Source organism: Choloepus didactylus, chromosome 2, assembly GCF_015220235.1.
Source record: "Choloepus didactylus isolate mChoDid1 chromosome 2, mChoDid1.pri, whole genome shotgun sequence".
In the NCBI taxonomy this organism is placed as follows: Eukaryota; Metazoa; Chordata; class Mammalia; order Pilosa; family Megalonychidae; genus Choloepus; species Choloepus didactylus.
The window spans coordinates 177,525,596-177,538,068 of NC_051308.1; the positions used below are offsets into that span (position 1 = coordinate 177,525,596).

The 12,473-nt window shown below is 42.5% G+C and overlaps 1 protein-coding gene across 2 annotated transcripts in view; it reads left to right on the forward strand.

Annotated features, from left to right (window-relative positions):
* The first annotated feature begins 3,501 nt into the window (after nt 1-3,501).
* The window catches only part of GNG12 (G protein subunit gamma 12), a 140,895-nt gene continuing 131,923 nt past the window's right edge, over nt 3,502-12,473 (forward strand). The window contains exon 1 of one of the 2 annotated variants that reach the window (XM_037826946.1): nt 3,502-3,568. The gene's annotated coding sequence lies outside the window, so the exon portion shown is untranslated. Of the gene's footprint in view, nt 3,569-3,905; nt 4,310-12,473 lie in introns of those variants that run through there. The other variant, XM_037826947.1, reaches the window with a different exon arrangement.

A 12,473-nucleotide genomic window follows, 5' to 3' on the forward strand; every position in this document is an offset into this window, starting at 1 on the left:
GAAAATGAAATAGGTTTATGGCATGAGGAAGGTAAAGTGCAACCAACAATTGCCCCAGTGCTACAGGGAAGGCCAAGAGGTCAGGCCTTCCTGGGCTGAACTGAGAATTCCTGTTACGGCTGACCATACGTTCAAGTGAGATTTCAGAGATAACCCACTTGTAGTGTACACTGCGGAACTTCGCCCAGTTCCCTCATTCAAGGCTGACATACCTATTCCCCAGCTGCTGGGAATGTTGGTTCCTGACCAATTTCTGTGCCTGAACCTGGGAATTGACCTCTGCTTTGTCCAAGGTTAAGCGTCTTCTCAGGAACGCTGATACAAAGAATGGAGATACAAAGGCCCAGCTCCTTGTCCTTAATTTGGGACAACTCTGAAGAGCCATCCCAGCTCCAGTCTCTACTTCCTACCCCTTCCACCACCTTAGCATCAGCTGAAGCCTCAGCTGCAACAACACTGTGAAGCTGCTTATCCCTATGGCCAAGCCTGCCATCCTTACTTCCTTATGGGTGCATCTTTTGAACCACTAGACAATAAACCTTCTTCATGCAACACTCCACTTCAAAGTTTGTTTCCAGGGAAGTCAATGTAAGACTTCACCCAAATTCACACTTCTTATGTATCACTCGGTGACAGAATTTGAACCATAAACCCAGGTTTCCTGACCCATCACCCTGTTAACCTAAACCAATCTCGACTACTATATGTCTTTCTGTGGCCAAAGTCCTTTCCATAAAACTTGATACAACTCACAAGGCATTGTCTCCTAGGGTCCAGGGTATGGTATGTTGACCATGGGTGTGAGGCATTTATGTAGTACTTGGGTGGGATTGTTTTTACTTTAATAATTATTGTCTTACCTTGGGGTCCTCCTAAAGAAGACCCTGAGATGAAGATTAGGATTTATGTGAAAATGAATTGTTAGGATTAAGGCCAGCTTCATGGGTGTGCAACATGTGCAATCTTACAGGAGCTCTGTAGAGAGTATCAGTGTACCTCAGAGTTGTTCCAATTGGGGATATTCCTCAGATATTGGTTAAAGTCTAGAGGTGTGGGTGTGGGTGATTAATTCCCAGGCACTTTCACTTGCCCTGTTAGAAGGCAACACAAGTCTTGCACCTGAGGATGGTACTATGACAAGACACAGGTGCTGGCAGATGGGAATGACAGCACACCTGGGTCATTGTGCATAAAACTGGAAACGGATCTAAGGGCACATGACAGAAACTGACAGTGACTGCTTTATCACATATTTTCTTTTATGTGAACTAGGGTAAATGACTGACTCTAGTCTAGCATGGGTGGAGTTACAACAGCAAAGGTAATATATGTAAGAAATAACAATAGTGAATCAATCAAAATATAATTAAATTAAAAACTCGTATAGGAGGCAGAGTAATATGAAGATGGAATGCGAACAACGAAGTTTGTAAAACAACAGCATTATAGAAAGAACACTGGATCCAGGGCCGCAGGTTAAAGCACCAAGTCTGAGAGCAGTCACCCAGGGTTTGAATCCCAGCCCTGCCATTTATTAAGTGCCTGACTTAACTTCCCTGTGCTCACCTTCTAGGGTTTTTAGGAGGATTAAAAGAGTTAACATATGCAAAGTACTTATGACATCTGCCTTGTAGGAACTGCTGTTTAAGTGTTATCTCTTTCTACTGGTGCGTCAGTACTTACTAACTAGATCTGTGCTTCTCAAACTATCTGTGGTATTCTACTTTCAATCTGTTGCAGACTGATACTTTTGTACAATATGATAAACATTAAATTAATAATGAGAAAAATAAAAAGAAAAGCATGCAAAATATATTCAACAAATATCAAATTACTCTGTCAAATTCATATAAAAGTTTCCATACGTTTATTTTCCATCTCTACCTTATCCCATTGTAGATGAGTAACCAACTGTTCACAGACTGTCACTGTTATGTGGGACACACTTTGAATAGTACTGAATTAGAAAAACTTCAACAAGCCACTTACGTTCTTGAAGCCTTGGTGACCAGGATTTTGTGAAAGATGAATGAAATCATGTACATGAAAACACTGAACTATAAAGTGCCCCAGAAAGGGAAGTAAGCGTACCATTGTAGGAACCAATTCTGTAGTCTGTGCCCAAAAGATACAAACTGCTGTATATGACTGTCCTGGTGTTTGTTGGCATCAGGCTGTTCTGTTTAGGGTGATCCTTTGAACCGTCAGTGTCAATGAATCAGTAAAGCATTTCCTGCCACTGTACAGAGCAGGAAATAAAGGGCTCCCCTGGCATTCTGTGGCTTGTACCCAACCACCACTGCCATCCACAAGTTCCTAAGATCACACTCCTGGGGCAAGGCCTCTAATCAACCACACACCTCTACCTGCCATATCCCTTCTGCACCCTTGTTCAAATGATTTTACCAAGTATGGCCTTTCAACCCACACTGGTTCCAAAGTGACCTACTTTAGCCTCACCTCTTTTATGTCCACCCTGTCAAATGAGATAGTAGATACCCAGGAATATAGGAGACATCTGCTGGGTGGGAAGATTTCTGAACATCCATCTTCCTTACTCCTAGTAGTTTGTTTTGTTGTTTGTTGTTGTTCTGTTTTGTTTTTTTTTGAGGGGGAGCATCACGTCTGATTCATCTTCCTATCTCTCCCATCACCTTTAGCGACATGTTTGGAACATAGCAGGTACTCAATAAATGTTTGTTGAATAGCTGTAGTTTGAAGCTTCTGGAAGAAGATGTCCTCTTCAAACTCCCAGACCCTCAATCCATTAAAAAAATAATAATAATTTTAAAAAAAGGCGATCAAAACCAATTAGTTCATTACGGCCCCACTCTGCCAGGTGCTCGGCATTCAGAAACACAGATTTCACCAGCGCGGAGCAGAAGGGAAGCTCGTGATGGGTAGATGTACTTCAAATTCAACAATTCGCAGTTATAACTTCACTTTCAGGGAGACAAAATTTCTTCGTGGCCCCAGGGCACTTTAAATATTACTGTTACTGTTTTCTTAAGAAAATCCTGGAGCAGAGCCTAACTTGTGAGGGGGCTGGCAACGTGCATATTCCGCGGCCCAGGGGACCTTTGGCATAATGGCTGGAGAAGCGTTCGCACGCGAAGGAAACTTCTGAGGAGACAGGGCAGCTCCGCTCAGGGGTGAGTCTAGGAGTGGGGGGCCCCGCGAATCCCTGAACTCCAGATCCTCCGAAAGACTTCGGGGAAAGGAGGATGGCCGGGACGGCTAGACGTTTGCGGAGCTTAAACAGCTCATAACCTCTTCCCCTCTTCCCGTGAGGGTACGACATGGGCTCCCCGGCTAAAACTGGGAACAGTCAGGGCGTGTGGGCCGGCAGGAGGGCCGGGGCCGAAGGAAGGAGTCCTGGGCCGCAAACAGCCCGCCCGGGCGCCGCCGCCGCCCCGCCCGTCGGGCAGTCCGCCCCGCCCACCCCGAGCGAGGCGGAGCCGGCGCCTGGAGAAGCGAGCCGAGGAGGAGAGGTCGGAGCCGTCTCCAGGAGCCCTTAGAGACCGAGTCCTCGGCGGCTGCGGTGTTAGCAGGGGCGGCGCACTGGCAGGCGAGTGTGCACCGAACCGCGGGTTCGGGGCGGCGAATCGGGTTCCCGCCGGGACTGGGGCGTAGCGCGGGGCGTCAGCTGGAGAGTTCAGTGGCTGTCTCTGAGTTCCTGGGTTGGAAAACGAGATGGAGGGAGTGAAGGGAGGAAGGAAGGAAGGAAGGAGGGAAGAGTGTCCCGGAGGGCGGGGACTGGTCGGGCACTGGGCTTGGGAGAAGGGGTGGGGGAGGGAGGGCGAGATAATCAGGAGATCGGGAGACCGGGACCCGCGAGCTAGTCGTTTCGGAGGGCACTGCACCGTAGACGGGCAGCGGCCCGAGGGCGCGGGAAGCCGGGGGCCCTCCCGGACTGGAGCAAGGGACGCGGACCCTGGGATGGGGGCAGGGACGGGAGGAAATGTCTCCCAGCTTCTGGCAGGCCCGCGGCTGTGCGCCCCGCGCCAGGTTGGAGAGCCCTCCCAATTCCCCACCCCAATGTTTCCAGCCGTTTTTTGCGATGGTGCCAAGCTTTGGGGTAGAGTCGGCATGTGGGGGCGAGGGGAGCGCCACGCCCCTCTTCGCTACTTTCTTCCGTGATTCTTTCTTGGGACTAGCCGGCGGGAGCGCCACCTTGGAGCTCGCTTCGCGCTGGGGGTCTAGCGGGGAAATAGCGGGTCACTGAGAGGAGAACCCAGATCGCACACCCCACAAGGAACCTCCGAGTAAAGGTTCCAGAGGCTGCCCTTTTGGAAACAGTTTGCAGGTGGTAAGGAGAGGCCAAGGCTCAGGCATGAATCTTGCGCGGTTTTTTTTTTTTTTTTTTTTTTTTTTAAGTATTGCCCGGGCACTTACTGGGTGGATCAGAGGTGACTTTTTTCCTTTTAATTAGGGTATATCAATGAAGGCTTATTTTTAAATGCCTTTACTAACGTCTCCTGACACTCACTTGCCCCTGGCCTTGTGTTTGTGTTTTGTGAACTTGGCTTAATCATTCATAACTTTCGAAAAGGAAGTCGTGATTCTCATTTAGCTCACTGTCTGGAGGGAAGCTTTGAACAGCTCGGAATCTGAGTGAAAACTGACGAGGTCTGTCATCCCGTTGCCATCCCTGTTTGGGTGTGGTTGTATACAAACAAGTGGATGGAGAAGGACATGGCCAAAAATCAGAGAGAAGGGCGGGCGGGCCCTTTCCCCACGTGTCGATGCATGTTTAATGGCTGCTCCCGGAGGAAACAAACCAGGAATTTATTAGATCTTGTGGAGCTGTACAAACTTCACATGATTAGCTTCCTTCCCATCAGTTATTTCCTCTCTCCCCTCCCGTCTTGGCAGACTCTGTTTATATTTCCTGGGGCAGTTGTAGCCTCGCCTGAATAGATTGTAATGAATCTTTTGGATGTTGTCAGAAGCAGGGTCTGTGTCTGTATGTTTTCTATTTTAAAAGCAGAGTTTAGCTTTGTTTTTAAGGTGTAATCTGTTAGACTGCACCACTGCTGTGCTTCTCAGCTCACAGTTGAATTATCACAGGATGGCGGCCCTCACCTAGGAGAACCAGGAAGCCAGGCTAGGATGATGGATTGGGTTTTACTATTGCCAAAACAATCATTCAAGTTAGTAAAAATTCAAGTTAAGGAACTGTTTTTTGTGTTTAAACCAAACTGTATGTATTAGCAAGTCGTTTTTCCAATAAGCAGAAACGTGTGATTCACATAGGCACACATAATTTTTAAAAGTAACCAAACATTTTACAGAGCTTTTAGTAATAAAAGAATTTCAGAATCAACTATTCAGTCCCTTGCCTTCCCTAACAATTAACTAGTACCGTAAAATCCTCGTTTCACTCCAAACAATGCTGAACAGTCTAACTACTGTAACTTTAGGCATTACAAAGAATGCAGTAGTTATTTTTTTTACTGTATTTTAACACAAGTGATTCGCTGACTGGGTGTACAGCACTTAGATTTATGTAGAAATATATAAATGTGAATCTGTTTTTCACAAGAGACTGAGAGATTAGAATTATAAAAATAATGTTTTGGGCATAGAAGACCCCCAGTCTTTCTTATGTGAGAGCCTAGCTCCCTAACAATTGGATTTGTGGTGCTGGGCTTGTGTTTTCACTTGTTAGAGATTGTGGGTGGTTTGTCAAGCTATGAGAGCAAAAGGCTTCACAGTCAAAAAAAACTTTGCAAATGATTAGTTAATATCAAATTAGTTTTATTTTTATGTTGAAAACCACTCTGAGAGGGGGAAAAAAACCTTTGAAATTTAGAATTATGTCATTTACTGTGTTGGATTTGTATTGTGTGTTTTTTTAAGTTTTATATGTCACTTCAATCCAGAGAGTTAGAATTGTGGATGTCAAGTAAACTTTTCTGTGACCTAACTTTGACAAGAAGCAATTGAACAGTGGTTTGGGGTGTGGACTTCGGTGTTGGACAGACCTGCATGGGAATGTTATTTAACCTTTCTTAGACTGATTTGTAGAAAGGGGGTGATAGTGGGCTCAACCTCATAAGGTTTTTAATGAAAGTATGTGAGCTAATCTGTGAAGAGCAGCATATACCCAACAATAGCAAATGCTCAAAGTTATTGGGTAGAAGTAACTTAAAACTGGAACCCTATAGCCATTTTACTTGCCTAGCTTGCGCAAACAGCAGGCTATTGGATAATTTACAAGATGGCTGTTTGAACTTTCTAGAAATTTTAGATAGAGCTACTTAAGATTCCAGAGAAGGTACTTGATTTTATTTATATATATTTATGTGCATATACATATATATATTTATGTGTGTCATGTTTCTACCACAGATGTATGAAAAATTATGAATAATGGATTACCAGTTTTAGTATGCTTTTAGTGCTGAAGTTTCAGTCATATAATATTTTTAGAACCAGACAGTCAGAAATATTTCATCTTTTTAATTTAAAAGAGAATTTATATTTCAGATAGTTATGTTGATTAGTCCTGGATAGGAAATTAAACCAGAAAGAGAAGAAGAATTATTTTTAACCAAATGTGGTTTTTAATTAAAGTATAAAAAAATGTGACCCAGGGGTATCCAGTTATTTACTTTTTTATGTACTGATGTCCAGTGCCAATAGATAAGCCATAAGAAGTGTTTAGAACAGTTGTGTGGATTTGTTTTATTTTTAATCTTGTGTGCAAATGAGCAATTAATATCTACTCATCACATCATTGAATCATTTGCAAGATTTTAAAAATTCTTCCCATCTTTGAATCAAACCTTTTTACGCTTCTGTTGTCTTTTCTTAATGCACATCATGTGTACAGAATTGGACTATGGTACTCTTAGTTCATGCTGTAGATGACTTCTCATTTTACTAATTGTTCCACAGGGATGCAGAGATGGTGCTTTATAATATTTTTAAATAACTGTAAAGGGTGCAGTGTTATTATGAATGCTTGCTTGCCTATGACATTATACTCTGAGGCAATGGAGGACTTGATGGAATGAATTATTGATTTTTTTCACTTTTCGAACATCATAGCATAGTGATAGAATCCTGGCTTCTAGGTATGTAGACTATGGACAATTTATCTATTATCTCTGTGCCTCAGTGAGGCATTGTGAGGAATAAATGAATTCTTCTTTGTAAAGCCGTTAGAACAGTGCCTGGCACATAGTCCATGTTCAAGAAATATTAACATTAACTTATTAATTATTGAAATTTTCTCTTTCTAAATGTTACTTAACGAACATGCATTATTTTTGCAATAGGAAATCACCAGATTAGATTTAAACGTTTCCCAAAAGTCTAAGAAAGCTCAGTAACTTAAGTCTTCCTTACGAAGTTGTGCTTATGAAGTAAGGGAATATGATCAGATAAATGTCATTGCTTCTCAATATGAGACGGATTGCGATGTTTACTGTATTTGTTCAACAAATTAACTTTCCTAGTTCTCAGTCACATTTTCCTTTCTTATTAGAAACTTAAAAAGAATCAATAACCCATGCAGTGCATGTCAAAATAAGCTAAGTAGAGAAAAGGCCAGGTGCACAGTAAGAGGGCATTATGGTAATTACAACCAAGTTAAAAAAATTTTTTTTCAACTATGCAAAGAAAAAAAGGCTAGAAAATGAGATGGAGAAATAGATGATAGGATTATAGCACTCCCTGCCCCCCAACTCTTTTTCCCCATTTTTCCTAATGAGCACGTATATATAATGGAAGGTAATTTACTTGTGTGATTGTTACCTGATAAAAATTCTAGTTTATTAACTGCTATCCCAAAATAGCAGGATTTTGTTGTTTTGAAAAAAAAAAAAGAACTACCAACTTACATAGCAGTTGAAGGCCCTTAAGTTAAATGTCAGGACCTCTATAGTGAGGGTAGTTTAGCAGTAAATGAGAGGTGCTTGCAGAAGTTTATTGGGTTATCTTCATTAAGAGATGCTTCAAAGTCCAAGAAAGGGTAATTATCATCTGTCTGTTGACCAAGTCCACAAGCCTTGACTTTATGGAAGTTGTCTCTTCCTAGATCCATGCCCTCCGCTGACAAGCATGCCTTGGTAGAGCATCTTCAGTGTATCAGACACCTCAGAGACAGTAACAAGTAAGACATAGGTGCCCTTAGTTTACCAGGAAAGTTTTATATATAAAAAATAATTAGCATATGATTCTGTGATTCCATGTATTGTGCTATTCTATATCCTATGCCCTGTTGTAAACCACACAGATAATACCATCTTGCTTAGTCTTCACAAAGCCCAAATGAGGAAGCTGAAGTCTCCTGAGGGTCTGAACCTTGCTGAAGTGGCAAAAACAGAATCTGACCCAGAGTTTTTCTGACTTCACATCCCATGCACTAAGCACTCTGCTGAGAGCCACCATGGAGGGGCATCCAGCTATAGGTGAGGGTGAAGAGGACTTACTTGGAGGGAGTTTCGTTTAAAAGCTATAAATCAAACCAAGGGAAGTGGGAGAAGGCTCGTTTTAGGAGTGAAATGTACCAATCTGAGGAGAATTTTCAGCGCCTCGCCCTTGGACTCACTCTGCTTCAGCCATGGAAGTCAAAGCTTTCAAATTTTCCACAGAGGCCCAGTCCTTCAGTGACCTGTGACGTCCACCTCTCATATCCTTAGACTCCTGGAGGGGGTCTTATTGGTACAGATGAAGGAACTGTCCTACTAAGTCCTATTCTAGAACCAGCTCATACCAATAGGTCCTGACTTCCCAACTTCTCCTCTCTTACGAACTCAAGGAAAGTAGTGAGCAGGTAGTTTGAATCTAGGTGAGAGAGTGGAGGTGATTTCACTGGAGGTAACTTCTGGCTGGATTACTTGGTTTGTGGCCAGGTGTCTTTTGAAAATCATTCCTTAGTGTTACATAAATGTTTAGTTTATTGTGTCAAGCTTTATTGGGTATCATAAAAGTGCTTAAATGTGAACGTCTGGTTGCCATTCTCTGACAGGGAATGCTCTGTTTTTTTGTGTTTTTTTTGTTTTTTAATAGGTCTGCCATTTTGGAGGATTACTGTATAGTTAAAACCAGGGTATTGTAGATTGTTAAGATTTTTGATCCTTTCAAATCTGCTGGAGAATTAGTAGCTAAACTATGGACTTTGTTTAGGTCTGTCTTAGTGAATCAATTGCTAAGAATCTTTTGTAATTCTCACATTCATTGATTTTAAGTGGTCAACTTTGGAGCTACAGGGGCAGGAGGTCTTATGTGGTGTGCATTCTTCCAGAGTGGACTCCCATTCCCTTTGCAATCAAGGTCATGTAATTCACGTAGGATCTCCTTTTGTTGACTGAGGAGAGAAGGTAAACATGCAACTTGGGTTGCATGATCACAGGTACTCATTGGAATGGGCTTTGAATCAGTCAACAACATTATGCTTGCATTTTATGTATAGAGAGTTGCCTTCATTCAGAATGACAGTGTAAACCTGTATGAGTTCATTGGGGGTGGAATATATTAATGTCACTGGATGTAGAATTATCGGGCTTTTATTTAGCTGCTGGTTCTGGCAGCCAAGATGTCCTTGACCACTGGACACTATACCTTTGCCCCTACTGGGGCCCTTTGATTCAGTCCCCAAGCTTATGATGACTTCTGTTTTGTCAGCTCTTTTGATGAGAAATTATTGCAGAAGAGCAACATGAGGCCTTTCATCAAATGAAGATTCAAACTGCCATCCATTGAATCCTAATATGAGCTTAATTTTAGGATTGAAAGAGGAATCAAAATCCAGTATCTGCTTGGACCATATTCAGGCTCTTAGGAGACCAAGATAAAACCATCACCCCTAGTTTATACAGCTAGAATCTCAGGCAAATTGGAAAGGTGTTGAAGCCAACGGACTCGGTGCCTGACCTGAACCTAGACCAAGGGAACCTTTTGAATTATTAGACCATGGCCTGCACGTTGGACCATGGGGCTTCATGTGCATGTGTAAGGTCACGATTGGCCTCTGAGAAATTGTTAGGGATGGGTTGGATGTCTGGCCAAGAAGCAGAGGGATTGACTTGTTACTCCTTGACAGGGCTACCTTGAACTGTTGTATAGGTTGTTCGCTACACAAGGGTGCCTGGCCCAGGAAGCACCTGGGGGCTGAAACCTGTTTAGCAAGCCTTGCATCTTGGGTAGAGCTGCCTCTGCCAGAGGAAGGGACACTTCTTTCTAACCCCATCAAGCCTCCAAGGCTAGGTCCACTTGGAGGGTTGCCTTTTTCTAACTCACACAAAGGCATAATGTGGCTAGTGGCAGCTCTGCCTCTCAAAGCTCCGTATCACAGCAACCCTATAAATACCGTGAACCAGCAGCCTGACATAGCAGGTGCTCAATAAATGCCAATGGAATGAAGGAATAAAACCACATTTTCTGCAGTGTGTGCCAGCAAGGTGCATGATCCAGTGTTCTTCTTTAATAAAAAAATAAAATAAAATTGATTCTGTCTGCTCGAATAGTGGTGCATATTCCCTCTGACAGGCTTCTTCCATTTTTATTCTTCATTTCCTTAAGAGCAGGTAAAGACCAAGCACTTGGAGTGTTGTTGACATTGTTTACTATTAGTTGAACCCCAACAACATGTCCAGTATTTCTTGTTACATTCCGGGGTCCCTGTATCCTTTATCTAGTCTGTCTGATGAAGGGAATGCAGTGGTGACTTCTGCCAATATGAAAAGGTATTCATGTTATTTCTTAACCAGTGTGGGCCTTCTCCTTAGGGACAGGTTGCAGACATCAGAGGCTGCAGCAACCTTTAGAATTTTCCTATGAGTGGCTGCTTCTTGTGGATAAGGACTTTTCTTGTTTGGAGTAAGAAGTAGTGTGGGGGAGCCTTGTGGTCATAGCTACCAAAAATAAAGAAAGGTAGTTTGTCTGTTCCCCATTTAGCACCAATTGGTGCTGCTTGCATGCTTTCTCTTTTAAGTTGATCCTTTAGAAAGCCTACTATCAGAATTAACTTCTTCCTGGCTCCTCTCCTGGGAGGCAATTACACAGCAGGTAGGATCAGCCATATTTAGTGGATCTAACCCCAAGGCAGTAGTTCTCAAATGTCTATCTCTAATAGCTAAGCTTACACATGGTGATTCATACTTAGGACATTAGCCTTCTGCTGTTTTATGGAGATACTTTTCACATTTAATCTGATTAAATGCAGCCTTCTTCAGGCCAACTCAGATTCCCCAAACAAGTATCTGGAAATGACAGTTCATCACAAGGATTCACTACAAAATGTCTTTTAAAATAGCATGCTCACCTGTTGCATGTATGTACAGTGTACTTTGATTTTACAAAATTCCAGGAGTCTCAACTGTTGAGGAATATCTCTGTTGAATTAAACAGTATACTCCGGCACATGGTTTGCCCTCTTTTTAACATAAATATTTGATGAGCAGCAAGCTTCAGCCATTACTATCTAAATCCAGAAAGTAAATAAATGCTCCTGGCATGCCACCTGGGAGGTAATCCTAGCGTTTCTAGCTTTGCCTCTCATTCACCTACAGTTCCCTGACTTCCTTCTGGCTGTAATAAATATCAGGGGTCTCAGAGCCACCCACACCCAGCAGGTGCTATAAAACAGGGCAGAGAGCAGTCTTTCCATGTGCACTTGTGCTCACCTCCTGAACTCTGGACTCAGGTTTCTCTGACTTACTGACATCCATTCATGTGAGTACTCATCTACCCCAAACTCAGCTTTCTCAGATTCTCTCTTGTGAGCTGAAGTACTCCTTACCTTTGTTTCTTCCAAGCTGTCCTTGTCCTGGGCTTCACACTTTTGTGAAAACAGTTTATATGAGCTCTTAAAAAAAAAAAAAAAGTAACATATTTGTATGATCCGAAAAATGTCACCACCATATAAAAAGATAAACACTGAGAAATCGTACTCTGATCCCTTCCCCATCCATGCCTTTCCCTCACTCTATGCAGTTAGCAACTTTTAATAATTTCTTATTTATTCTTTCAGCAAATAGAAGCAAATGTGAATAGATTTTTTTATCCCCCCCCCCATTCCCTCCCAAAAGATGTTGTTATATATACAGTTCTGTAATTTGCTTTTTTCATTTAGCAGTATATCCTGGGGCACTCTGTTAGCACATAGAGATCCTTCTCTTTTTCTAAAAACTGCATAATAGTTTTCCATTGTGTGGATGTATCATAGTTTCTTCAACTAATCTCCTATTGCTGGACCTTTGGGTTGTTTCCTGTCTTTTGCTGTTACAAATAGTGCCACAATGAATAAACATGTAATAAGTCATTTGTTTTTGTTCAGGTGAACCTAAAGGATTGACTCCCAGAAGTGGGACTGCTGAATCATAGAGCAAATGTCTCTGTAATTCCTCTCCAGAAGGCTGAACCGTTTGCCTTCCCACCGGCAATGTATTGGATTGCCTGCATCCCCACAGCCCCAGCAGTGTGAAGTGTTGTCAGCTCTTTTTATTTTTGCCAATCTGGTT